The sequence below is a fragment of the Schistocerca nitens genome, chromosome 5, assembly GCF_023898315.1.
Source record: "Schistocerca nitens isolate TAMUIC-IGC-003100 chromosome 5, iqSchNite1.1, whole genome shotgun sequence".
Taxonomy (NCBI): domain Eukaryota; kingdom Metazoa; phylum Arthropoda; class Insecta; order Orthoptera; family Acrididae; genus Schistocerca; species Schistocerca nitens.
In genome coordinates, this window is record NC_064618.1 from 527,898,397 (window position 1) to 527,926,322 (window position 27,926).

Sequence of the window (27,926 nt, forward strand, 5' to 3'; positions counted from 1 at the left end):
CAATAATAACAAGAAAATCTTGCCTTCGATCATAATGTAGAACCTTCTACTGAGTACAAAAAACGCCAATAATAATATAGATTATATTTAAGTTTCTGTATTTAAACTGTACTTGCATCAAAAGTAACTGCTGTGGTCACATAAAAGCGCATACGGTAGGAGATCAACTAGTTTCTATTAGTTATAAAATACAATTTATATTTTTGAAGGATATACGATACACAATGGTCAACTACTGAACGATGTCCGGTGCTAATTATGTGCAATACAAACAAACAAACAAAAAAGAACTAATAGAAGTCGTCCGCTCCCAATCTCTCTCTCACACATTCAACAATTTTTCTTTCCCTACCAAAGCTAAGAATATTACCGGTAACCGTACAGTTTACGGCGTTATTTCTGTATTGCACTAAAACGACCGAGCCGTAGTTTTGGTAGAGCGCGACTCTAGGTCCACGAGTACTCTCAGCGCCAACCATTCCATTTCCCATTTCTTTGCATTCCCCCCCCCCCCCCCCCCAAACAACTATTACTTGAGGATGAATTTTTACCTAACTTGTTTTTCAGGCTGTTTGACGTTCATGACCAGCACTGTTAAAAGCTGCAGAGTATCATTTCCTTACGGGAATCGCCAACGCGTGCGCGAGTAATGAGTGGATGGGCAAATGTCTATAAGGTACAATACATATGTAGAATTGTGGACAGTTGGGAATGTGAGTCTCACGGGAAGCGTGCAAGGGATAAGTCCCTGCAGTCGCGCTATTCATCTGTGTCCTCGGTGGCTCAGATGGATAGAGCGTCTGCCATGTAAGCAGGAGGTCCCGGGTTCGAGTCCCGGTCGGGGCACACATTTTCAGCTGTCCACATCGAGGTATAACAACAACACCTGTCAGCAGCTGAGGTTGTCAGTTAGTCATCATTTATTTCAGGGAAAAGCTGCACGGTCATCAACAATAACTGTTCTTTCGAGAACAAGTTACTGTCTTTGTATATATAGTTAAAGGCTACCCAGCCATTGACCTTTGTCTGTGCGAATGCGCACAGGTTGCCCAAACTCTTACGGGAATCGCCAACGCGTGCGCGAGTAATGAGTGGATGGGCAAATGTCTATAAGGTACAATACATATGTAGAATTGTGGACAGTTGGGAATGTGAGTCTCACGGGAAGCGTGCAAGGGATAAGTCCCTGCAGTCGCGCTATTCATCTGTGTCCTCGGTGGCTCAGATGGATAGAGCGTCTGCCATGTAAGCAGGAGGTCCCGGGTTCGAGTCCCGGTCGGGGCACACATTTTCAGCTGTCCACATCGAGGTATAACAACAACACCTGTCAGCAGCTGAGGTTGTCAGTTAGTCATCATTTATTTCAGGGAAAAGCTGCACGGTCATCAACAATAACTGTTCTTTCGAGAACAAGTTACTGTCTTTGTATATATATCATTTCCTAGTCGCGCCTGCGTGCCGCTCTTCATGTGGCTATTGTCTGCGCTAGAGTCGGTATCCGGAAGAAGTAAGTTTCTGCAGCCTGCAGGTGATGGACCGGTTTTTCTCTTAACCTCCTAAACGGCTTGTGGAGGAGACCTAAGAGGCCGGCTCAAGGGCGATGGATTTTTACAGGATGAAGAGTGTTTCCAAGCACCTGCTGGGAAATAAACGTTTCAAAAGGCTCTGGCAGTATTTTGCGTCGGAGTGAATAGTGCGAGCGGGCAAGGGCAACTGAAAGTGCCTGCATGCTGCCGACAGTAAATGGCCGTAAAAGCCTGAAAGTTAAGAACAACAGACAGTCAATAATTACAGAGATAAACTGATGTAGGGAAAAAACTGTATTTTTACAGAATGAGATTTTTACTACTTCTCAACATCATCTTCGCCAATATTAATGAACTCGTCGCAATGATGAAAAATGTTTTAATACTTGATGCAAAGAAGTCTTTCTCCTGTTTTTTTTTTTAGACAATTTTCCACAAATTCTTAGGCCTCCTCGCTGTTATTGAACTTTTTCCATATAATGCCTCCTTGAGTGGACTAAACAAAAGGTAATCCGAGGGAACCAAATCTAGTCTGTAGGGAGGATGAGGTAGTATCACCCAACACACTGTTTCAATTTTTATTGGGTCAACTGGGCTGTGAGAGGGCAGGAATATCACGCCTTTTCTTTGAGATCGGCGACGTTTTCTCTCATTGTTGGCTTTACTTCGTTCATCATGCTGTCTGTTGTACATTGATCTTCCAAATAATATCAAAAGACGACATTTTGGGCAGCGCAAAAGACGGCCAATATGACGTTTTCCGCTGATGCCTGCATTCGGAAGTTTTTCGGAAAGTGGAGCTGGTGGCTTCCATTCCATGCTTTGTCTTATGAATTCTGGTTCAAAATGGTGAACCCAAGTTTCATCACACGTTAAAATGTTGTTTAGAAGAAAATCACTTTCCCTTTCATAGCGTTCTTTCGAAACTGTGCACCCTTTAAGCCTTGTTTCTCTGTGTTGTTGCGCTAATTCTTTCGGGACCAGCCTTGCACTAGATCTGCGGTACTTGAGCTCGTTACTAATAATATTATGTATTGTGCGAACATTTACTGAGCTGTTTTTACTCTGTTTTCAGCCGTAACACGTCGGTCTTCACGAATAATGTCATCAATGCGGGTTTCAAGCGAAGAACTGGCACTTAAACTGGCCTGCCAAGACGTTACTCGCCAGCCATTGTAGTTCAACGGTTTTTGAAGTGTTCTAGTCATTTATAAATATTTCCATGGCTCATACAACTTTCACCATACTGTAAAATCATTCGATGAAAGTTTTTTGCCGGTTTTTCACTTTCAGAAAACAAAACACGGATCACTGAACGTCGTTGAACTAGTGTGGAAACTTCAAGCAGACACGCCATCGTTATATGCAATATTGAGGTTATAAACAAAACAATTTTATCCGTAAGATGTCCGCCTCCGTTAGCTGAGTGGTCAGCGCGACAGAATGTCAATCCTAAGGGCCCGGGTTCGATTCCCGGCGGGGTCGGAGATTTTCTCCACTCAGGAACTGGGTGTTGTGTTGTCCTAAACATCATTTCATCCCCAACGACGCGCAAGTCCCGAAGTTGCGTCAAATCGAAAGACTTGCACCCGGCGAACGGTCTACCCGTCGGCAGGCCCTAGTCACACGACATTTACATTCATCCCTAACATTTCCTCACAGTTTATACCAGCGACGACAAACTGAAGTCATGAAAGTACAGAACTCCTACAAACTGTTTGATTTCTGCATCAACATAACTCTAATTATTGAATATTCCTCGTAATTTCGAGGAGCAGTTTGGAGCTCGTGAAAGCGGAGAGTAGACGATTGGTAGCAATCTTAGGTGTTGGAGTCGTGATCTCTGGCGTCGAAATGCTGACTGGACAGTATTACGGATTTTTGTGGTTGGAGATTTAGTGATTCAAAAAGTCTTTCTTCCGATATGGAACGCCGAGAGAACTGGCAAGGGCGTTTGCCGAGCGTCGGTATGGAAGTTCAACTGTTTTACGGTTTTGGTGGGAGAGAGTTGCATTTAGCGAGGGCCCACAAGCTCAATGGACAGAGTCCCAAAAATTTAGTTGTGGAGCCAAGAAGCTATATGTACATCTACATGGATATTCTGCAAACCACATTTAAGTGCCCTGCAGAGGGTTCATCAAACCTCCTTCACAATTCTCTATTATTCCAATCTCGTACAGCGCGCGGAAAGGACGAACACCTATATCTTTCAGTACGAGGTCTCATCTCCCTTATTTTATCGTGGTGATCGTTCCGCCCTAGGTAGGTCGGTGTCAACAAAATATTTTTGCATTCGGAGGAGAAAGTTGGTGATTGGGATTTCGTGAGAAGATTCCGTCGCAACGAAAAACGCCTTTGTTTTAATGATGTCCAGCCCAAATCCTGTATCATTTTAGTGACACTCTCCCATATTTCGCGATAGTACAAAACGTGCTGCTCTTCTTTGAACTTTTTTGACGTACTCCGTCAATCCTATCTGGTAAGGATCCTAGACCGTTCATCAGTATCCTAAAAGAGGATGGACAAGCGTAGTGTAGGCAGTTTCCTTAGTAGATCTGTTACATTTTCTAAGTGTCCTGCCAATAAAACGCAGTCTCTTTTTAGCCTTTCCCACAACATTTTCTGTGTGTTCCTTCCAATTTAAGGTGTTCGTAATTATAATTCTTGAGTATTTATTTGAATTTACGGCTTTTAGATTTGACTGTTTTATCGTGAAGTTTAGCGGATTCCTTTTAGCACTCATGTGGAGGACCTCACATTTCGTTCTTTAGGGTCGATTGCCAATTTTGGCACCATACAGGTATCTTTTCTAAATCGTTTTGCAATTTGTTTTGTTCTTCAGGCAACATTACTAGTCGATAAACGACAGCGTCATCTGCAAAAAACCTAAGACGGCTCCTCAGATTGACTCCTAAATAGTTTATATAGATGAGAAACAGCAAAGGCCTCTAAGGCTATCTTGGGAAACGCCAGAAATCACTTTTCTTTTACTCAATTACTTTCCGTCAATTAGTACGAACTGTGACCACTCTGACAGGAAATCACAAGCCCAGTCACATAACTGAGACGATATTCCGTAAGTACGCAATTTCACTATAAACCGTTTGCGTGGTACAGTGTAAAAAAGGCTTGTTGAAATCTAGAAATACGGAATCAATTTGAAATCCCTCGTTAGTAGCACTCAATACTTTGTGTGGGGTGCTCACTGAAGTCAATAAATTATACTCGTTTCCGTGGTAATTTGAGTGTGATATTTTGTATCGTTCAATCCGTACTGACTGAGAACTGTATTCCTGGGCCGGCCGAAGTGGCCGTGCGGTTAAAGGCGCTGCAGTCTGGAACCGCAAGACCGCTACGGTCGCAGGTTCGAATCCTGCCTCGGGCATGGATGTTTGTGATGTCCTTAGGTTAGTTAGGTTTAACTAGTTCTAAGTTCTAGGGGACTAATGACCTCAGCAGTTGAGTCCCATAGTGCTCAGAGCCATTTGAACCATTGTATTCCTGTGTTTCTTGTTGTTGAGGTTGTGGCGGAAGTTGGTACAAGCAAAATAAAACGGTGTCTTTCAAATTGTTCGTTCTCCAATGCGAAGCACAGCTTCTGCATGGTATGGCAACTGGATCAAGTCTAGGGCCACGCATTTCTTGAAGGTAGGGGGAGAAGGGGGGGGGGGAGGGGGGAAGGCACGTAGAACATTTCCCATTTCCACTCTTCAGTTGTTTGGTGAGGTTGTGGACTAAAGTCCGTTAGCGGAAGCACCATCCCCACAGCAGCAGGGTGAGGAGCGCGTGGACCACGCATAGGACAGTCCTGATAGCTGCGGCACGCAGCACGACCTCCTGGGATCCGGCAGGCTGCGTCCAGGCAGAGCGGCACCGCGGCGTAACGGGACCGCCGTCCGACGGCCGGATGATTGCCGGCGACAGCGCACGTGCTCACAGCTGACGCTGCAGCCGACGTCGGCATACAACCCCGCCGCCTTCACACAGCGCCTTACTAATGCGGCTACATTCTACACACAAGATGTGGCACACTGGGGCGAGCGCCAACCGTATTCAGAGGCCCAGCAGTTCAGACGCAAGGGTCTGGCGTTCTGAGAAAGAAACATCGCGAAAACTTGTATCGTAAATTTCGAGAACCGGTTTTCGCGAATAAAACAGCAATATCCTGCTGCCCTTTCCGTAACGCTAGTGTACAGGTCGCAGTTGTTGTACGAAGACTAGTTTGATGCAAATCCCCGCGTTTTTGTGCAGGTCTTTTCACCTCTGCCTACCTACTGCACATTACGAGGGTACTTCAGGAAGTAAGATGCACATTTTAACAGCAGGGGAAGTGAGTTTTACCGAATGCCGCACTACACTTCAAAGTGACACAGATACATGACAAGTCTCTCTAAAAAACAGTCGGACTTCGTACTGTTCAAATCGTCGACTATAGATATCAGCTCCTAGACCTCCGAGCCATTCAAAAACCGCGGTGTGAGTGTCCTTATCCTTCGAACATCTTTTTCCCTCGAAAGTTCTCTCTGTTTTCCGAAAAGATGGAAATCGCATGGTGCAAGATCTGGACCTCCCACTCAGCATCACCCAGGCCTGTACGGCCTTGGTGGTGGACGCGAAGTTCCGTTTGTTCCGTTATCGCCAGAATTTCACGGTTAATCCGTATGCAGTTTACACGCTTTGCCCGCAAGAATCGTACGCTCCCGCGTACTTCAGCTTCGGAGTAAGTTTCTAGTTGCCGCGTCATTTCACTCCCACACTGTGGTGCACCTTTTATCTGTACCGCAGCACGACTGTTTCAGCAGGAAATCCAATATGTACTCTCTTCTGAGCCGGCCGGAGTGGCCAAGCGGTTTTAGGCGCTACAGTCTGGAATCGCGCTGTTGCTACGGTCGCAGGTTCGAATCCTGCCTCGAGCATGGATGTGTGTGATGTCCTTAGGTTAGTTAGGTTCAAGTAGTTCTCAGTTCTAGGGGACTGATGACCTCAGAAGTTAAGTCCCATTGTGCTTAGAGCCATTTGAACCATACTCTCTTCTGAAAATACGCCACTCTTGTTGCCACATGGTCTTAGTGTGGGACGACATGTGTAACTCACTTTCTGAAGATACTACATATACATATTTTAACACACTTCGCTGTATTTAAGCCCTGCGCTCTCTCTCTCTCACTCTCTGTCCCCCTGCCCCCCCCCCCCCGCTCTCTCTCTCTCTCTCTCTCTGCCCCCCCCCCCTACAAATCTCCTTCATCACCACATTGACTACTGCCTCAGGGTGTCGATTACCAGCGTATTCCTTCTTTCACTGGAGCAGTCCCATAACTTCCTTTCCTTCCCTATTTCATTCAATCCTTCATCAGCTTTCGATCTACTTATCTAACCTCCTGCATTCTTTAACAAAACCATATCTCGAAGTCTTCTTACCTCCTTGCTTAACATCCACGTTTCACCTCCGCAAGACAAGTACTTTCAGAAAGAACTTCCCTATATTTATACTTTATATTCCGTAACAAAGAATTTCTATTTTTCAGGAAACCTTTCCTTGCTACGAACTGTATACACTTTATGTTCTCTTTACTTCAGTACTCATTAGTTATTTTGCTGTCTAAATACCAAAACTCATCTTCTCATTTCCTAATCTAACTCGCTCACTTAATTCGACTTGTCACTTGTTTTACTTTTATTTATGTTCGTCTTAGGACTTACTGTGAGCACATTATCAATTTAGTTCAACTGACCTTCCAAATTCTTTTTCGTTTCTGCAAGATTACAATATCAGCGGCAAATATTACAAGTTTTATGTCGTCTCCTTCAGTTTTAATTCCCATCCGAATTTATTCTTAAATCCCTTTACTGCTTGGCTTAGCCTACAGATTGACTGCCATTGGGGACACGATACAATTCATTTCGTTCTTAATTACTTACTGAGGCAAATGGAACCCTGATGCCTTTTAAATGGTTTTTGATAATACGCCTTTTCATCAAGGGAACTGATGAGCTAAATACGCCAAATTGCCGCCTACGGAATCTGCATTTGTATCCGTGCATCCGGAACGACCCCAGGTGGCCAAGACGTGGCGTATAAAAGAACTCGCAACACCGGTGTTGAGCGACGAACCAACAGGAAACGGCAATCGTGGGTCGTAAGTCTCTTCCCCTTGTTTCCGGGGATATGGGGGGAGTCTCCATGTTCCTACGAATGGACAGGGCAGAGCGGGGGGAAAGTGAGAAATAACGACAGTCTGAACACTAAATCCACTACCGCCAATTCCAACAGAAACACTCCTAAATCTGTTCTCGGTAATGTAACTCACAGGACTACAGGATCATTACTTTTCATCTGACCCGGCGGGGTCAGGGATTTTCTCTGCCTCGTGATGACTGGGTGTTGTGTGACGTCCTTAGGTTAGTTAGGTTTAAGTAGTTCTAAGTTCTAGGGGACTGATGACCATAGATGTTTAGTCCCATAGTGCTCAGAGCCATTTTTTTCATCTGACGTACTTTGATAACAGTCCCTGTGTTTTAAGCCCCTTGGAAGTTTTAGCACGCTGTGTAATACCACAAAATAACTCTGTTGCAATCTCTTACGGCGTTGAAACTGACTGATGACATGGAAATAATTTCTAAGTACCCAGAAAAAAACTCTTCAGGCAATCAAGGCATAGCAGAACGACTTCTCAGTTCCATTTGATTTGTATAGGTACTCAACAGAGTGCGTATGGTTTACTTATGAAGTGTTGTGTCTGTTTTGTTAGATGTGATTATGGAACTGAAACCAAAAGGAAAAAGTCGAAAGAAGTCAATGTCGGGCCTGACGTACTCTTCTCTACGCACTCCTCAGAGCTTCAGGCCCCCATCCATCGGACGGGTCATCATTAACAGAGGCCTCAATCTACGAGATACTTAACAGTTTGCAATTTAACCCACGGGTGTAATACATGTTCAAGAACTGTAAGTTACAAACTCTCCTGACCTCTCTGTCCAAAAATGGTGATCAAATGTATTTTTCGCAACCGGGCTTCGAAACAACCACACCCGAATCGAGAGCCAGCATGTTGGCGTGCTACAAGGCCTTAGCTGCAATGGTTAGTCTTGGTTGTGAAGTGGACAAGCGGAGATAATCCTTGCTCCTGTACATAGCATCTTTCGAAAATGAAAGGTGGTTAGACCGTAACATATTGGCTTGTATTCGGAAGCAGATGGGTTCAAATCTCACAAGTTGAAGTCTTTGGAGTTCTCTTCCTCTAAATCGCTCCTCGTGTATGCCAGAACGTTTCACTGAAGATACAGTAGATTTTTTCCTCTACCTCTGATGACTTTGTTATTTACGACACTCTAAACTCCGAAAGAAATTTATCGAAAAGTACATCTGACAATGGTGAGAAATGTGTTGTGCGAGCTCTACGATTGACGCGAACCAGACCCGGTGGTCTCACAGTGACCGTATTTTTTCTAAACTAATATCTTTCTTCCAATACTTTTTCGCAGTACCATTGCAGGAAAATTAAATAAAATTCGATTCTAATTCAGCGCATAATTTCGCTGAGGTGGATTATTTGGTAAACTTAACAGTGAGTTCGCTTCATGCACCAAGATCGTCTGCAAACGACTGTTAAATGGAAGGGTTGTGTTTGCCCTCGCGCCGTGTCGGCTGGGACGAACGTCCGGGGCCCTAAATGTCGGAGTTCAGCTTCGATCAGCAGTAAATTAATCACAGTTGCCGCCGGCAGCTGTGCTCTGTTCCACGACCTGTCATACTCTGTCAAAGCGCCCAGGGACCACACTGACCGTAGTACACGATCACAGTTACAAATATATTTCCCAGCTGCAGTCTACCACATTACTCTTCCCCAGCGGTGTCATTTCAAAGTTCTAGTAAAAAGCATTTACACAGTCCTACATTTTGCACAACAAGCCGAACATCCGAGCTGTTAGTGATTGTGAGTCTGTGAACAGCATGATAACACTATAAGCATGCGCACCAACAGAGGTGGCGCAGTGGTTAGCACAATGGACTCGCATTCGGAAGGACGACGGTTTAGATTCCCGTCTGACCATGCAGATTGAGTTTTTCCGTGGTTTCCCTGCATCGCTCTACACAAATGCCGCGATGGTTACTTGGAAATAAAAAGTCCGATATCCTTCGTTATCCTTTCGTTATCTGAGTTTGTGCTCCTATCTGATGACCGCGCTGTCGAGGGGACGTTAAAGTCTTAATCTTTCTTCCTCCCACTTTTTCTCGCAAGCATGCAACCTGCAGATGTCGGTGGACATTAACACTGTGTCGCGGACAAATATTACTCTGTCCGAAACACCCCATTTTTGTTGAATATCTGCAGCAAATAACCAACGTATCCGACCAGAAAGGCATTCACCGAAATAGTTGAACATGCGTCTGTGCGTGAAATCGCAAACGCATGCTGGTGCATTGGTTTCCTGACAAACTAATTGAATTTATGACCTGACTTAAAAACCTGACGGAAGGTTCGGCACCACGCGGTTGCTGACGAGCGGCCACGCCAACTCAGAATATTTTCAGGGCACCACAACTCGCCCGTTACCTCACAAACGGTTCCTACAGTTGTGAAGCACGTAGGCACACGTGCACCATCAGCACGCTAAAAATACAGGTCAATAACAGAGCATTAAAAGTTCCCGCCATGAGCATGCACCAGCAACTTTATGGGCAAATGACATAATGACTGTAGTAAACATTCACAAACGCTGCACGACTGTATCAAAATAGAGATAATTTCTTGAACAACGGTTCCTCGTCGACGAGAAGATAAACCCTTGAGCATCGGGGGCGTGGACTCAGTACTCTTGCACATATACTGCTGGCTATCAGTCTTTCAGTACCAAGAAGGGCAGCAAATAGCGAAATTCTACTTATTCTGGATGTAGATTGTAGCAACAAAAATACTTATTGAAGTGATTTGTGGTTACAGAGGGTATGAGATTTACAGGAGTGTGCTAAAAGTAATGCCTTCAAATTATTTATGTATAAACTCTTAAATCTTTTTAAATAAAACAACGTTATAAATATTCTACACCTTTATTCTTCTTGCTGCATATTTACAGCCCTCTACCGCCAGAGAGCTCCGAATTGTATCGGTGTGTAACGTAACTATGTCGGTGCGTCAGAATCAGCGTGCTATAATCGACTTTCGATCCCGAAGAGTTCGTCCACGTATGGAGTACCCTCTCCTTCAGGATGACAATGCAAGACCATAAACAAACAATCCGACGCCTTGGGTTCACTGTCATCGATCGTCCTCCATGCAGTCCCAACTTGGCACCATCCTATTTCCACCTGTTTCCAAAACTTAAAGAACACCATCGATAACTTCTCTTTGATAGTGATGACTGCAGGCAGAGGTGAGATTCTGTCTCCGTCAACAAAGTCAAACATTCTACAATGATGGTATCAACAAACCGGTCTCTCCTAGCAAGAAATGTGTTCGTCGATAGGGTGACTATGTTGAGAACTAAATATGTATACATGAAGAACAAAAATGTAAAATGTTAATAACGTTTGTTTAAGAGTTTTCACATTAAAAATTCGGAGGCATTACTTTTCAGTACGACCTCGTATTATATTGAGCTGCCACCTCTGGCAGCAACAATGAGCCTACGCGGCGGTACATCGAGTCGAACTGATTTTTTTTGATGAAACTTACGAATACGTTATTCCACAGTGCCTGATTTCGATACCAGATTTCGTGAATCGTAGTGGCTGGCGACTGGAGGCGTACCAATCTCTCGTCAACACATGACCAGACGTTTTTAATGGATGAATTACCTGGAGAGCTTGCTGGCCATGGTAAGAGACGAACACCCTCTGAATTAGGTAGGTCAGGAATGCACGGATAACATGCCATTTTGCCTTATTTTCTTGAAAGATGACGCCATGGAGACTTCGAAGTTACGGCATAGCCGCTGGCCTCAGTACCTCAAAAATGCGATGCTGTCCAGATTATCTGATAACGAAACCAAAAGTAAGCAATGGCGTCATAAACTACGACGCTGGGTGCTAAGTCTGTATGACAATAAGAAATACAATCTGTCAATGTTCGTTCCCTTTGTAGCGCCCGCAGACGGTCCACCAAGATCGCCCTGCTGACAGTCAGTGGCGATCCTGACTTCTTCGCGAAGTCCGAATGTGTACTTTTCTTGCTGCAGACAAGCTCATTTCTTGACTCGAGGTATAAAACACTTGGCTGTACTATTCTGCACGTCCGAGCGAACACTGTAACTGTCCTATCGGGCGCTAGAGGCGTAGGGCTGTTGAGACTTGCAATGGCGTTGAGTATGGCCCTGCTGAATTCAACGATATCACATTCGCACGTCAGTCTTTGGATCCGACCAACGTACCAGCAATACACCGCAGAATGACAGCGTTTTCGATAAGTCACGATGAGGTGGCTATCGAATCTCGGCACGTGTCGGAAGATTTTGCCCCAGCTTCCGTGAGGCACAAACATGAGCTCCTCAAGAACAATCAACATTCAAATGCGATTTCTGAATGAAAGATTCCCTTCGTAAGCTCGCTTTATATAAAGAACTTAGGTAGTTTTTCTACCTACTTTGCGTGCTTGCACTGAAACGCTTACCATTTGCCTAACTAAAAATGTAGTACACCTCGTCGCCGATTAACTTTTGGTGCATGCCGTCTTTACGGTGTTACAATTTCAAAGACCAGCATGGGAAGCAAACTAAATACACTGTATTTCAGTTACCGCGCTCATCATTGGTCTATTTATCGCTGTACATTTTCTAGAGAGAAATGAATGCGGGGCAAGGCGTAAATAACGACTGTGCTTCCTAACTCTGCTGGCTACGAAATCTCAGGGCACAAACAGTTCCGAAAGTAATTTCCTCTATCGACCGAACAGTACTAATTATGATTATTAAAGAAACCAGCCTAATTACTAACGATTTTGAAAGAATGGTCCGCAACCAATTGCTGGCGTGTTTCAACACTGCATTCGAATTTCAAGTTAGCGCACGTTCTGCTGGTGGGTGAAAGCTGTATTAAACACGGAGGCACGTACAGAGATCGCTTCTGCTGATAGCACACGTCGAGCCCGACGCTGACTTCGTGAATGGGCGACATGCTGACACGACAGCCGCCGGCTGAGATGTGAAAGGCGCACACCAGAAAGAAGGGTGCGCGGCCGTTCGTATTCGCCGGCGCGCCGTGTGCGCGTTTGCAGCGGATTATCTTCATGCGTGAAACACACAGATTTCGACGCTGGAACTAAACTCTGCCTGTTGATTTCTATTTGTAAAAGAAAGATATGCGGGAGGGCTAAGGTACAAACCAAGCACACGCGAAAGGATAAAAAAGATACAGTATGAATATTTCATTCTGTAGTGGGGTCCACGCTGTTGTGAATCTTCCTAACAAAACTGCACGTCGGACAGAAGCTGAACAGGCATTCTTTACGGCCAAGAGCAACATTCGTCCCATCTAAGATCACCGACTAACACACCAGAACTCTGATGGTGAGACCGCTATCCGCAAACCGCAAGGATTCGCTTAGTAGTCCCAGTGCGGTACATAGTTTTAACGTTGGAAAATACACAGTGTCGTGACAACTTCGCAACTTAGTTTTGACTTAAATCTAGGCTCTCAGACAAGTGATTACATTAACAGACTTTAACAATATTTATATCTGTATCTATACTCCGCAAGTCACTATACGATATGTGGTGGAGCATACTTCGCATACCATTATCATTTCCTCATTTTCTTGTTCCGCTTGCGAATGACGCGCTGCAAGGACGACTCCGTGTGGAGGAAATAATATATAGCTTCACTCTTCTCGAAAACGGCGCTCTTGTAATTTGAAAAATAAGCTTCCCTGTGACGCACAACGCTCCCTTTGTAGTGTCTGCCACTGGAATTGAATGAGCGTCTTACTGACGTTTTAGTGTTTACCAAACGAACCCGTGACTAAACGCAATACTCTTCTCCATTAATATTACCTAATAAGGGTCTCATACCGACAAGCAGTACTCAAGAATTTGTCGAACAATGATTTTGTGTGCTACTTCCACCGTGGGTGAATCAGTTTCCTTTAGAATTCTTCCAATTGATCTCAGTTTTGCACCTTTGTGTGGTACTTCCACTTTAAATCGCTGTGAACGCATACCCCTAGGAATGAGATTTTCACTCTGCAGTGGAGTGTGCGCTGATATGAAACTTCCTGCCAGATTACAACGGTGTGCCGGACCGAGAGTTGAACTCGGGACCTGTGCCTTTCGCGGGCAAGTGCTCTACCATCTGAGCTCAGATGGTGGAGCACTTGCCCGCGAAAGGCACAGGTCCCGAGTTCAAGTCTCGGTCCGGTACACAGTTTTATCTGCCAGGAAGTTTAAACTCCGAGGAATTTAACAGTCATAACCTTCCAGTGATTGATCACCACCAATCATGTAATCAAACACCGATGGGCTACTGCGCCCATTTACGCTTGCTCTAAGGCGCATGCTTATCAGTAGCGAGTTTCTGCAGCAAAAGTCGGATAATCTGCTTGTCTTCCAGGATTTCGCTACTATTTTCTGGCTTTGTCACTGTGCCATGCACGAACAACAGCTTCATCCGCGAACAGCTTCATGGTAGGTAGATCTACACGTCGAGTTTCGTTTCCTCTTGCGGAGTTCAGCTTAGCAGTCGAGCCACCGTCGGCTCTTATTATAACATTTGTGTCAACACTAACGGTTCACGGCGCTGTTTCGATCTCGGCAGATACAAAAACTCTGACGGTTGGTTTCGATAAGATGGCAGTAGAAGGGCTAGCTCGTCAGCTTAGCTGCCTGTTTCTTTTGTCACTTCGTAGGTCTCAGGAAGTGGAGCAGACGACGTCCCAGATCCAGGATAATCCAAGTTCATCAACGGGAATCGAACCCGAGATACTGATGACACTGACCAGCGACGGTAGCCACTAGACCACGGAGGTGCCATGTACCAAAATAAGATACGGAAACATATGGCTGCTTAATTTTGTAGTTCAAAATTTCCTGAATCACAATCAGAGAGCCGGCCGCTGTGGCCGAGTGGTCCTAGGCGCTTCAGTCCGGAACCGCGCTGTTGCAACGGTCGCAGGTTCGAATCCTGCCTCGGGCATGAATGTGTGTGATGTCCTTAGGTTAGTTAGGTTTAAGTAGTTTTAAGTTCTAGGGGACTGATGACCTCAGATGTTAGGTCCCATAGTGCTTCGAGCCATGTTTTTGAACAATCAGAGAGTACGAGAACTCTTATGTGACGGCGTTCCATACTATGATACCAACCATACACGCTCCCGACAGAAACCTTGTCTAGGTGACTTTCATTACTGGATTTAGTAGTTGTAGCGTCGATAGTTACGATGCCACAACGAGAGAAAACTAACTACGCCAACCTCAGCGCCCTCTGGCCGACGCTGTGGAGCTCAAGGAGTGCCGTCTTGATTTCGGCCCATTTCATCAAGAGCAGATGGCCTAGAAATATCGCTTCTACTACCGAGTGGGCTCGCTTGCTACTGAGACCTTGTATTAGTTACGTTCAATTTAAGTTTGGATAGCAACGAGTATTCGCTAGTTTTGAGATTATACAGAACAGACATCCTAACTTCACAAGATTAGACATGGACTACGGCTTCACACTTACGTGCTCATCCTAACCAAAGTTATGTATGCATTTGATATTTACTTGTGTTTTTGACGCTATTGAAAGTGTTAAAGTTACATGCAGTACCGAAGTGCTTCACCTTTGCTGCTCCTACTCGCTTCCTTCACTCTCGGCCTATATTACAGAAGCAGTTCACGGGAGCATACCCACGCACCGCCTATCCAGGCGAGATACAAAAGTAGTCGTATCCTTATTTGTATGAAAAGAAAGATTTTTCGCTAAGTACTGCCTGGTGTAATTCCACAGGCATCTGTGTCGAGTGCTCTCGGCACAAAAAATGTAAACGAATCGAGTTCTCGTTGAGATGCTACATGGAAGATGATGACAGGGACGGCAAGTACGCATTACCTGCCACGCAAAGAACATTCATGTCGCACGGGCCGACGAAGTATTTCTCAGCGATAATGCCTCGTGCTGTTACGGTACTGCTGGAATGTCAGAGTCGGCGCTCCTTACGACAATGCTGCGATGTGATGGAATTCTGGTGCTGCATTCGCTATTCCGAGGTAGCGTGTAGAGTAGCGCCTTGATTCCTCCCAGGTCACTTAAGTATCACGCCGATTGCTCGGAATGCAAGCGAAGTGGTTTAGAAGTAGCATCTTTAGATGCTTGTGTTTCGGAATGTGAGAGGGATTACCTCGCGTATATTCCAACCGAAGGTTATTCCACCCCAACCCGACGTCACTGCGAAGTAAGATCGCTCACGTCGAACAATATTATTCGCTAGCGAAATAACGAGAAAAGAATGATCCAAATGAGACTGCTTCCCAGAATTCTCACAAAAAGAGCGTTTTTCCAGTGAACAGTTGTATACCGGGTTTCTCTCCTGTGGGTCATCAAGCGCATTTTCTTTGGTGTTTCAGCAGATACACTCCTGGAAATTGAAATAAGAACACCGTGAATTCATTGTCCCAGGAAGGGGAAACTTTATTGACACATTCCTGGGGTCAGATACATCACATGATCACACTGACAGAACCACAGGCACATAGACACAGGCAACAGAGCATGCACAATGTCGGCACTAGTACAGTGTATATCCAACTTTCGCAGCAATGCAGGCTGCTATTCTCCCATGGAGACGATCGTAGAGATGCTGGATGTAGTCCTGTGGAACGGCTTGCCATGCCATTTCCACCTGGCGCCTCAGTTGGACCAGCGTTCGTGCTGGACGTGCAGACCGCGTGAGACGACGCTTCATCCATCCCAAACATGCCCAATGGGGGACAGATCCGGAGATCTTGCTGGCCAGGGTAGTTGACTTACACCTTCTAGAGCGCGTTGGGTGGCACGGGATACATGCGGACGTGCATTGTCCTGTTGGAACAGCAAGTTCCCTTGCCGGTCTAGGAATGGTAGAACGATGGGTTCGATGACGGTTTGGATGTACCGTGCACTATTCAGTGTCCCCTCGACGATCACCAGTGGTGTACGGCCAGTGTAGGAGATCGCTCCCCACACCATGATGCCGGGTGTTGGCCCTGTGTGCCTCGGTCGTATGCAGTCCTGATTGTGGCGCTCACCTGCACGGCGCCAAACACGCATACGACCATCATTGGCACCAAGGCAGAAGCGACTCTCATCGCTGAAGACGACACGTCTCCATTCGTCCCTCCATTCACGCCTGTCGCGACACCACTGGAGGCGGGCTGCACGATGTTGGGGCGTGAGCGGAAGACGGCCTAACGGTGTGCGGGACCGTAGCCCAGCTTCATGGAGACGGTTGCGAATGGTCCTCGCCGATACCCCAGGAGCAACAGTGTCCCTAATTTGCTGGGAAGTGGCGGTGCGGTCCCCTACGGCACTGCGTAGGATCCTACGGTCTTGGCGTGCATCCGTGCGTCGCTGCGGTCCGGTCACAGGTCGACGGGCACGTGCACCTTCCGCCGACCACTGGCGACAACATCGATGTACTGTGGAGACCTCACGCCCCACGTGTTGAGCAATTCGGCGGTACGTCCACCTGGCCTCCCGCATGCCCACTATACGCCCTCGCTCAAAGTCTGTCAACTGCACATACGGTTCACGTCCACGCTGTCGCGGCATGCTACCAGTGTTAAAGACTGCGATGGAGCTCCGTATGCCACGGCAAACTGGCTGACACTGACGGCGGCGGTGCACAAATGCTGCGCAGCTAGCGCCATTCGACGGCCAACACCGCGGTTCCTGGTGTGTCCGCTGTGCCTTGCGTGTGATCATTGCTTGTACAGCCCTCTCGCAGTGTCCGGAGCAAGTATGGTGGGTCTGACACACCGGTGTCAATGTGTTCTTTTTTCCATTTCCAGGAGTGTATATGCTATTTCGTTTTTGCAACGTGTGGCTGGAGTCGGCCCAAATAAATCCTGCTCATCAAGTCTTTCAAACGACGCTCAGCGTCGAAGGAAAGCGTCGGTTTGTTTCTCGTTACAAACAAAGTCATTCTTAAAGTGGAATTTCACACGCCCGTCCGATAGAGCGGTCCCAAATTAGTCCAGTACGTTATTCGTTTTATCGATAAGTATTAACAGAAAAAGGAAAACACGAGGTGTGATCAGTGCTCCAACAGTGACTGAGCAGCGCTTCTGAACAGCGGTAGCCATCAGCACGGCCAGGGCGATGCCTTCGCTGCTGATTTACTAGCTTTACTGTCTCTGTTAGTGAACATCGATAGAAGAAATATCTCACTAGATTAATTTAGGACCGTTCTGTCGAATGAGCACGTTAAATACTACTTCAAATAATCATTTTATTTCTAACGGGAAACAAACCTACGCTTTCCATCGACGCTGGGCGGCGCGTGAAAGACGTGACGAGCAGTATTTGTGTGGGCTGACTACAGCTACAAGTTGCAAAAAAGGAACTGGAACTATCTGCTGAAACAGCGGAGAAAATGCGCCTGTCGACTCGAATGAAAGAGACCCTGTACAAAAGCTGTACCCAACACATAGGAATATGATCACCCAACGGGAAACTATGCAATTCTCCTTCGCATCAGCGGCACATTAACCAAATTCAATGGACGAAATTATACAAAGTTCTTTACTTTTATCCACTGTGGTTATTGTTGGAACCGTCAGAGATTCATTTTCGTAAAAAAAAGAGTCGCCTTCAGGATGAGTGAAGAAGGATATTTCTGATATACAGTGCTTTCGCATATCATACGGATTTTCCAACACTGTATTACAAAAGTGGCGAGTCAACTTATAATGTTGCCAAGGAAAAGTTACAGTCATACAGTGGTGACAGACGATTCTGAAAGCTCGTTTAAAGTCTTAACTCATCTGTGAGAGCTGAATGCGACAAGCACAACGTTTTTAACGACCCTAAAGGAATGTTACAGTGTTCATAACGTTAGTGTAACTGCCAGAACCCACATATTGCCCGTGAGACCCAGCAAAGAGGGTGACGACAAGCAGGCAGTTCGAAATTACTTAACGGTACCCAAAGTGCTGGGGGCCCCGCACTGTTATCCGGTCCTCGTCTGTTTCGTTCTGCTGCTGCCCCACACCAAGGCAATCTGATTCTCGCATGTAAATAACAAACGCCCGCGTTTTGACATCAATAACCTCAAAATGCATGTGGGTGATAGGTTAAGGATGCGTACGTGTTTGACCTAATAAGGTTGCTAGTCTTCGAAACAACTGAATATTTTTATTACCTTTATTCCACTGCAAAATCTCATCTCTCCAACAACTAGGATATACAACGCCCGTCCAAAAAGGTTCCGACACTGATTCTGTTCCTGGCGCCTAAGTGTCGTCAGCGCAGTGACTACGGTGGTTCAAATGGCTCTGAGCACTATGGGACTTAACTGCTGAGGTCATCAGTCCCCTAGAACTTAGAACTAGTTAAACCTAACTAACCTAAGGGCATCACACACATCCATGCCCGAGGCAGGATTCGAACCTGCGACCGTAGCGGTCGCGCGGTTCTAGACTGTAGCGCCTAGAACCGCTCAGCCACTGCGGCCGACGACTACGGTGGCAACTGTACACAACAAACGTAGATTCGGTCAGTCAGTCGCGAACCGGCAGTGTTGCATAGTGGATGTCTGGCCTTACTGTGTTCACGTTTTGTGTCATAAATGGCAATGAAGCATCCTCTCGAAATCAAGTGTTCTCCGGATTATGTATAACTGTAAATGTCATATTTTATATGAAGATCTTCATATGTTGCAAAATATCGAGATACGGTAGTATAAAGACTTGTATTCTAGAGATAATTTCTGCGATTTTTGACATTCGTTTACGAGACAAATATTATATAAATCTGCAAGCAGATATGAGTAAATTTCCAGTCTCTGTGTGACGATTAGTGCTATGTTCGTCTGCAGATGAAATTTATACCTGAGTAATTAATTTACTCCAATTTATTCTCAAACACTTGTGTGTAAGTATTTGTGGATGAGTCAGTTTCCTAGAGTGCTATCGTAACGCAATTAATTAGAACACATTCGACAATATTAATCAGTGCAATAAAAAATTTAAGAAGTATTGCAGGCTGTCACTTCTTTGACTACAAAATTCGAGCATCGATCTTGCATTTTCTCCCTCTTGTGAATAGTATATGGTTTTACTTTTCTGATAAGATGGCATTCTACTTGTCTGTAAAAAGCAGAGAGGTAAATAAAGAAAAATTGAAACTAATGATAGACAGGCAGGTGGTGCAAATCGCTTACCGTATTTACTGTAACTAGTTCCAAAGGCATTTTTTTTTCGTGACAGTTCGGCGCCGTCTACAGTGTCATCGTAAAATAATTAATTAGAACAGAGATTCAACAATATGAATAAGTGCAATAGAAAGCGTGAAAACCATTGCTGGCTGTCAATTCTTATCCCGTTACCGAAAAAACGCAAATGAAGTGGACTCTGAGCTATGATACTGTGACGAAAATCAGAATATTACTGCTCTTCACATCTGTAAGCCAACGTCCGTTCCTGCTGTCAAATTTTTCAGATGTCTGTAAAACAGGTATACAAAGTCTCACGGAACTTCTGAACGTGATCTGTCTGGAGCAGTGAAGTAATAACACTGAAAACACGCTAAACGCTATACGGGCTAAAATGTGCCGTCACAAAATCACATGACTTGAGCAACAGAAGATGATGCGGGCAGAATTCGCGTTCTACGCATCCGAATGCTCACTCCATTACTATTTGCAGCCTGTGGTTTCAATCAACGGAACGAGTACTGTACTTTCAGTCTGTCGGCTCATTCTGAAGGCGTACCGCGAAGAAGAAGAAGAAGAAATAAGGCTTTTGTCGGCCGCACTCTCGAAATTTAATAGATCACACAGCCTGCATGTTTGTGCACCGTGTGGAGGGCACATTCAACATTTGTGAAAAGTATGTGGAAACTTTAAATGCGAACATTTTACTGCTGTAGCCAATATGATTATTGTACTTAAAGTCTGTAACATTTCACCTGATTGTTATCAACAAGTATGAAGTTTAAGCCATTTTAACATTTCACCTGATTGTGTAAACGAGTACGAATGTTAAGCTGTTTTAACTTGTCAAAATCAGATTTATAAAAAATGGTTCAAATGGCTCTGAGCACTATGGGACTCAACTACTGTGGTCATAAGTCCCCTAGAACTTATAACTACTTAAACCTAACTAACCTAAGGACATCACACACATCCATGCCCGAGGCAGGATTCGAACCTGCGACCGTAGCAGTCGTGCGGTTCCAGACTGTAGCGCCTTTAACCGCTCGGCCACTTCGGTCGGCATCAGATTTATATGCCACCTGAAGTACACATACATATATTCTATACCTCACAACAAACACCTCCAAATCCTTTAAATAATTATTCTGTAATAATCTTGTTACGATGTATCTTCTTTGTACTTCGCGATTATATCTTCTCTTCTACTATACGAACCTAGCACCCAGCAGATTCCAGACGCCATATTTGTTTACAAATGTGACAGTATACATGTGATGTGTTAAGACAGCGAAAGGAACCTATGACCACTGAAGGTACTCTATTGTACTTAATTTATGTTTACGATTAGATATAAGTTTAATTTTTTGTCGGAAGAAATCCAAAACCATGTTCTGAAATAGTGTTTTGTTTCTCCACTAGGCAGTGCCACAAGTTCCTCCAAAAAATCGTAACACAACACACACACACACACACACACACACACACACACACACACACACACACGTCATAATAACTAATGTAAATCCACCCGATGATGGAGGTTTAAACCTTTGAAACGCGTCGTGGAAATAAATAAAACGGTGACTGGTAACAGTAAATTTGTTGTTTCATTTAATATGTGGAAACTTTCATCCCAAACGTAACAGTAAAAGGTATCTCGAGATTGTACGTAAATTCAGGTAAAAGATTTACTTTTTTAATGCTTCCTGTGAAAATAAAAAATTTACATTGCTATATGTAAGTTAAAATTTACTGCAAGATCCTGTACTGAGTGGCATAGAAGACATGGTCTTGTAAAATCGGATCAGCCTTTTCGAAATGCCCTGTACTTTGGAAGAATAGGAGTGAGGTACTGACAAATGAAGCTCTGGCCAAGTATGAGAGGTGTTCGGATCACTCATCTGGTATAGGAACATCTGTCGCAATAGGAAGCGGAGCTTGCTGGAATCCTGTTACAATATACAGGTTTAATGTGTCAAGGGTTTCTATTATAGCACACAGTTCTCTTGAAAGTGAAAGATTCCTTTCAGCGATCGGACGGGCTGTGAACAGCGATCTATACTTGCTGGCGTCTAAGCAAGACCAGTAGCACAAGCGCAACGGTGTTGCGGCGCTGGGACCAAAAGAGGCAATTCCCGAAGTCACGACTGCGCCGCGCTTGGCGGCTCGCGGGCTGGGAGGATGTGCCTGCGGGGGTGGAGGGGGCAGGGGTGGGGGCGGCGGCAGCCAACCGTTGCGCTGTTGTGCCGCTGGGGCAATGGACTTGGCCGGCCGGCCGAGGCTGCACTAACCGACGCGCCGGCCGAAAGCCGATACCCACCGCACGAAAGCGAGTACACGACGCTCAGACACCCGAACCTGTTCCGCCGGTAAAGACACGCGAGGACAGTGCCGGCACACGCCAACAGCGACCAACCGCTAGAGCAAGGTTCCCCAAACTATGATTCGTAGCAAGTAAATGAATCCTCCCCCCACAAAACTGTAGGTAACATAGCGGTTTTTTCGACATTTTGACGACACTAATTAGTTCTTTAAATTTTATTATGATTTCTGTGTTACATTTTAAAATTGAAGTAATCACCGAATAAAACGATTTTTTTTTTTAAATCAACCAACCCTGCGCTAGAGGCTGCAAGGCAGACACGGACCATCTACCAGTAAGCAACCTGCTGAAGAACAGTATTGTTGGGGCGGAACCGTCGTTGTACTTGATGCTAAAGACAAACCAACATATTGCTACCTGGAGTACATCTTAGTGCAACGCATCTCGGAATTTTAGAGAAATATTTATAAACAGTCGCAGCGTCTGGTACATCTTAAACTGTAATGACACTCGTTGCAACTTTCTAACCTAGGCGAAGTCCTGGTTTTCAATTACGAGGTCCGGCTCGAGGCAGCGGTCACGTCTAACAAGCAGAAGCCGTAACAAACCGCTAACTGATACTGTCGAGACTTGGCGGTGTGACACATGGATTAAAATACAGGGACGCCTACTTTGGCTTAGGTGAAATGAAATGATCGTATGGCATCGTTGGCCGGGAGGCCCAATGCGGAGCAGTTCGCCGCAGTATTGCAAGTTCTATTTAGTTGACGCCACTTCAGCGACTTGCGAGTCAATGATGAAATGATGATGAATGACACACAACGCCCTCGAGGCAGAGAAAATCCCTGACCCCGCTGGGAATCAAACCCGGGACCCCGTGCGCGGCAAGCGAGACCGCTACCGCAAGACCACGAGCTGCGGACTTTGGCTTAGGCGCCAACTCTCAATAGCTTCCGAGAAAAATCACGGTCAAAGTATCGACGGGACTCCTTCAAGCTACACGTGCGGCATAAAACTAAGTACGTTGGTAGCGCAGAGGCTAACAGCACAGTTTCGACCTTCTGCGCCCCATGTTCAAATCCAGTCTTATGTTTTTTTTTTTCTCTCTCCCTCTCTTTTGTTGTATACGATATCAATATTTTTCACGACATAATAAAATATTATGGCTCAAATGGCTCTGAGCACTATGGGACTCAACTGCTGAGGTCATTAGTCCCCTAGAACTTAGAACTAGTTAAACCTAACTAACCTAAGGACATCACAAACATCCATGCCTGAGGCAGGATTCGAACCTGCGACCGTAGCGGTCTTGCGGTTCCAGACTGCAGCGCCTTTAACCGCACGGCCACTTCGGCCGAAATATTATGGTATCAATAGCAAACGAAATAGAGTTTCCAAGTCTTATTAAAAATAAATTTCACTGTCACAACTGACGTGGCGTAACACCATCCAGAAAACTGCCACCAACAGTTTTCGTTTGTCTCCGAAACGTTAGTGGCAAATTTGGCCCTCGAGTCCGTTAAGACGTAAACCAATTAATGCAACAACATCAAATGCGCACACAACAGCCACAAAATATGGATATTCCACAAAAGAAGCCAATAATCAGTTTCCGTCACAAAGTTCTGCGACTTTACGTAAAAATGGACCCATCCTTATACATTATTGACTCCTGTGTGGTCAAAACGATCCCTCCTTATACGATGGGCTGTTTGTCGATGAAACCGGAATACCGACATGTTCATTATAAGTATTTCCGCCAAAGTGTATGCCGTGATGTAAACCCTGCGACGTATACTTTTACCGGAAGCTAAAGAATTCCATTTGCCAATTAGAGAAGTGCCCTACTCTCAACGCAAAGCAAAGGGAAGTCACAAGTAGAAGCGATGAAATTAAAATACACACTCTGATCCCTAATTAGTTACAGGCACCAAGTTTCGAGAAAATGCTCCGATGTGCGTGGTTTACCGCGAAATTATCGCCGTAATGCAAAATTTTTCCCTAATTATATTCACACAGAAAACGTTACTATAGTATACATGCCTTTGCACATTACTCTTGGTGGTCCGAATTTTTATGCTTTGCATGTTTTTATGAAAGCACTGCTTCTCTTGAAGCATAAAAATATAATACAAAACAAAAATTGAAATGCTAGAATTTTAACGCCGTTAATTTGAATTTGTGACGATACAATCAGCTTTTAGTAAGATTAGACATGCTTATTGCTTTTGTCAGTAATACCATTGGATTTTACGATGTCACAGAAAACACTGATGTGGCATATTTCAGCGACAACAAAAGAAAAGCAAAACATAAGATTGGTTTTGGAGAACTGACACAAAATACGAAATTGTACTCCTAGTCACCAAACTACCAACTCATTTGATTTTACGACAGGCTAGTGGACTTACGAAGTAGCTTCGACAGTTTAATAGTCATTTTCTCGAAAACTATTGCATGTTGGTACCTAAGCAGAAATGGAGTATCCCTTTATTTTCACACTTATTTCCCTTCACCACGTTTGACAGTATCAGAGAGCGAAATATGGCGTATGGCGGGTTCCCTTGTAAGACAGTCACTCGCTGCAGCTTTCGATACACTTAAAAAAAAGACGCACCACGAAGGAATTATCCGAATGGGATCAGTAGATCTGATGTATACGTATAGACAAACAAATGACTACAATTTCACAAAAATGGGTGACTTATTCAAAAGAAAGAGCTTCACAGACTGAGCAAGGCAATAACGCTTTGCTCCACCTCTGAGCATCAACACAAGCAGTTTCTCGGACTGGCAATGATTGATAGAGTTCTTGGACGTCCTCCTGAGGGATATCGCGCCAAGTTCTGTCCGACTGGCGCTATAGATCATCAAACTCCCGAGCTGGTTGGACGGTCCTGGCCATAATGCTAGTAACGTTATCAATTCAGGAGAGATCCGGTGATCTTGCTGGCCACGGTAGGGCCCGCATCTCGTGGTTGTGCGGTAGCGTTCTCGCTTCCCACGCCCGGGTTCCCGGGTTCGATTCCCGGCGGGGTCAGGGATTTTCTCTGCCTCGTGATGGCTGGGTGTTGTGTGATGTCCTTAGGTTAGTTAGGTTTAAGTAGTTCTAAGTTCTAGGGGACTGATGACCATAGATGTTAAGTCCCATGGTGCTCAGAGCCATTTGAGCCACGGTAGGTATGGCAAGCGCGAAGACTCGACTAGAGCCAACGAGCGCATATACGACTGCCAGTCGCAGCGTCTTCCCAAATATTGTGCCCGAAAAGAGAATCGTCAAACGATCTGGAGATGAGAAAAGATACAGGACTTCTTGATTCCTAGGACTGCGGGTTGCCGTCGCCGGAACGGCAAGGTCGCTGCAAGAGACCACTTCTTAGTTCCGCCAACAATGGAGACATGAGTCTCGGTCATTGCTTTATTAAGTCATCGTACCACCAATCGCTACAGTGATTTAAAGGAACTCTGAACGATATAACGAGAGATAAGGCATAATGTTACGGCAATGGACTCTTAAATGACAGGTGAAGAGATCTAATTCCAACACAGTAAACCCACTTTAAGTATTTCTAAATAACGTCAGGTGAATACTGGCACTATTCCTTGTACAAGACTCGGTTCATAACGAAAATTTCACTCTGCAGCGAACATTACGCTGCAGTGAAATTCACCTGGTACTTCAAGACGGCGCGGTGGCCCTTTCGTGGACAACTAGCAGATTATGGGAAAGATATTGCCCGACTGAAGGTCTGTGGTGGCCGTGAGGTATGCTCTCTCACACGGATCAAATGACAAGTTCAAACGCAAAGTTTTGTATTATCACGAAACAGGAGAGAGAATGACGCGGATATGGTACACTAAGTGGATGGTGTTTCTCGCTGCAGCAGGACATTCTCATTAAATTTCAGTCACCAACTTCCTTCTAAGTGTGACGGAATATTTTTTTGGCGTGCACCTGCATAGGGAGAAACAATGATCACAATAAGACCGAGCGCGGTGGCGCAGTGGTTAACACACTGGACTGGCATTCGGGAGGACGACAGTTCAATCCTGCGGCCGGTCATCCTGATTGAGGTTTTCCGTGGTTTCCCTAAACTGCTTCGGGCAAATGCCGGGATGGTTCCTTTGCAAGGGCACGGCCGAGTTCCTTCCCCATCCTTCCCCGATGCGATGACACCGATGACCTGGCTGTTTGGTCCCCTCCCCCAAATCAACCCAATCCCATAAAATAAACCAGAGCTCACACGGAAAGATATAACTGTTCGTTTTTCCCGCGCACTGTTCGAGAGTGGAACGGTAGAGAAGTAGCTTAAAGATGGTTTACTGAAGCCTCTGCCAGGCACTTCATTGTGAATTGTAGAGTAATCGTGTAGATGTAGATGCATACGAATGACACAAAGCTGCTCGCGAAAAGCAAAGGTCTAGTTTAGTGTTCAAACCAGGCTAAAACTAAAAATCAGTAAATAAGTTTAAAAACTTCGGTTAGTCCTCCTCTCCATCCTTGTTCTTTGGTACTAGAGCCCTATTACCTCCCTGTCAACGTTAATTTCAACCTTCGTTGCCCTTCTAAAACGACATGGATTTGACGCTTGAAAGTTTGATTGCTGCTCAATCTCTATCGCTAAATTCACAATTAACTCGCCCATAATTAAATGTTCACATACAAACATACATACACACACACACACACACACACACACACACACACACACACACACACATTCTTCTCAAGACAGAAAAACGAAAGAGCAACCACTGGTAAGAGACCTTCAGCGAAAACCAAACGTTTCGATTTGGTCACCTTTAGGAAATAATTGTTTTTTCTCCGAAACATATTTGCATCTAAGATATGCCACGACAACAAGCTATTAAAGCTTTTCTTCAATTCTGATTTAGTATCTTCCCCATCTGCAAAGGAACCTTATTTCCTAATATCGTTTCTCAATTAGTAGTATCATATCTTGTGTCTAAATAGATTGTTTCCAAATATGGTTAGCTTTTTTGCATAAACAGTGCGTGGCTTTCGGAGAACTGTCCCAGCACAGCCGTAGCACAATAAGTAAGTCACCACATTCATTGGAAAACTGCGAAAAAAAAACTTCCCTTTACAGAAGTCAAACATTATCTGCGGCCCGAATGGGAGGAACCATTTATGAACACTCTGCAAGCCCTTTTTCTCTGAATGGTGGAGGAAATGCGACTACTATTATCGATTGTCTTTCCTTTTCGATTCGCGTATCGAGCGAGGGAAAATGACCGTCTATGTACCTCTGAACGTGCAGTAATATCTGTTATCTTATTTCCATGTCCCTACGTGACATACACGACGGTAGCAGCATAATGTTAGTTCAGTTTTCTTCGAATACTGATTCCCCACATTCACCCAACAGAGTTTCTCGAGGAGTACGTTGTGTTTCTCCCAAGGATTCCCATTTAAGTTCCCCGAGCGCTCCTGATGCACTTTCATATGGACCATGCAGACCTGTTGCGAACGTAGCAGCGCATCGTTGAATTAGTTCGATTTCTGTCCACCCCAACACGATAAGGGCTCCGAACACTAAAACAGTACTCTAGAACTTGTCGCACTAGCGTGCTACATTTTCGCAGAACCCTCCCAACACTGGTCGTCCATTCGCCTTCCCGAATATTGATTTACTTTCAAGTATGGTACAGCAGGAAGTACCCGGTGCCAGACGCTTTGTACTAGAGGCATAGAAGTAACACTTATCACTCTTTGACAGAGCGGAGGAACCGAACCCG

The 27,926-nt window shown here is 45.1% G+C and overlaps 1 protein-coding gene and 2 non-coding genes across 3 annotated transcripts in view; 2 read left to right on the top strand and 1 right to left on the bottom strand.

The window, feature by feature from the left end:
- LOC126259616 (kalirin) overlaps nt 1-27,926 on the bottom strand; it is a 1,784,965-nt gene that overhangs the window by 1,246,642 nt on the left and 510,397 nt on the right. The window lies entirely within an intron of this gene.
- On the top strand, nt 773-846 carry Trnat-ugu (transfer RNA threonine (anticodon UGU)). Its single transcript has one exon. It is a non-coding gene; the product is annotated as a tRNA-Thr (tRNA).
- On the top strand, nt 1,211-1,284 carry Trnat-ugu (transfer RNA threonine (anticodon UGU)). Its single transcript has one exon. It is a non-coding gene; the product is annotated as a tRNA-Thr (tRNA).